This window comes from Mus caroli, chromosome 13 (genome assembly GCF_900094665.2).
Source record: "Mus caroli chromosome 13, CAROLI_EIJ_v1.1, whole genome shotgun sequence".
Classification (NCBI taxonomy): Eukaryota; Metazoa; Chordata; class Mammalia; order Rodentia; family Muridae; genus Mus; species Mus caroli.
Window position 1 is genome coordinate 85,296,820 of NC_034582.1, and position 1,518 is coordinate 85,298,337.

The window sequence follows — 1,518 nt, forward strand, 5'->3', positions numbered from 1 at the left end:
AAAACAAAACGAAACAAAAAAACAACAAAAGACAAAAACAAAAACAAAAATGTACAGATCAATTCAATTTTTTTCTTGAATAAGATAGTGTGTGTGTGTTTGTAAAACATAACTCAGAGACCATGGTCTTGATCTGGTGGTTAAATCAGTTCCCAACAGGAGAGGCAGTAGTGCCATCTTCACATGTCACTGTTTAAGTAAAAGAAATATTCTGCTCAATTTCATGAGGCTTTCTCAGTCATTTTCTAGGTTTTCCTGTGTTGTGCATATTCTCAATAGTTTGGTTGTCCTCTTGATAATGCCAGCAGCTTTGACTGTATGAGTTCTTTCTGTATACAGTGGCCCATTGTTCCTTGGAATAGGCCTGAGAGAGGGAGCTACTTATGTCAGAGTGCAGGCCAAAACCAAGGTAAAGAGTATCATAGTCCAGCTTTTCAGCTCTTTGGGACAGTAAAGAGTCGACCAAGAAGGGGGATAATATTTAAATGTAAACAAGTCAAATGATTAATAAGAACAATGTAAGATATAAACAGTTCAAAATCATAAAAATACATTAAATATTTAAGGTTATTGTTATGTCTATTCTAAATTTTTCTTGTCTATTGTGAGTATGGAAGCAGTGCAACATATAAACATAGGGCCATTTTTATCCATGTACTAAGATGGTATAAAAGGCAAAGGGACAGGTATAGCTTGTTTCTATATCATCTACGACTCCCCCTGTGTATCCCTAATTTAACAAAACAGTGAGTACTGAGTCTACTCAGAAAACGCCATCCTTCTGCCCGTTTATTAGTACAACTTGCCATTTTTTTTTTGTTTGTTTTGTTTTTTGATCTTGTCTCAAGTTTATTTGTAAAAACAGCATAGGACACTGGTAGTCTGCAAATAGTGTGTGGGTGGGTGTCTCACAGCAGTCCATCTGTCTTTACACTGGCAGTAGCCTTCACAGGGTCCTGGGCACCTTTTGGGAGCCTGGGCCTTTGCTGGAGCTGCAGCCTCTGCCTTGGTTTGAACCTTGGACTTTGGTTGGCAGAGGCTACGCCCCTTGGCCATGTAGCTTCAAGTCCACTTCCCAAGCTTGGGGTGAGCAATGAAAACCAGATGGCTGAGTTTGTGGCTGGGGCCCTTTGGCGTCTTGGGCTTGATAGCCTGAGGCTTCACAAGGCCTTGATGGCCTCTGCACGTTGAGTCATGGCCTTTGCATTGTTGGCCTGCATCTTCTTCATCCTTTCTTGTTGTGCTTCTTGGCAAAGCGCATGTTCCTCAGGAACTTGGGGTCAACCCCCTTAAGAGATTCGTATCTTTGTGACCGGGGTTTCTTGATGCCGTTTCTGTGCCATTTGTGGGACTGGTTGTGTGTGGTGAGGTTCTTGGACTTAGCCATGTCTGTACCATAACCCGAAGCACCTGGGACCAGAAGAGAAGACACAACTTGCCATTTTTGATTGGGATTTTTTTCACAGGTAACTATGACATTGATAATGCTTTAATAAATTTTGGATTCTCTTTTCTTTT

At 41.1% G+C, this 1,518-nt stretch overlaps 1 protein-coding gene across 5 annotated transcripts in view; it reads left to right on the forward strand.

Moving 5' to 3' along the window:
* The window catches only part of Ssbp2 (single stranded DNA binding protein 2), a 240,715-nt gene that overhangs the window by 19,359 nt on the left and 219,838 nt on the right, over positions 1-1,518 (forward strand). The gene's annotated exons all lie outside the window — the stretch shown is intronic.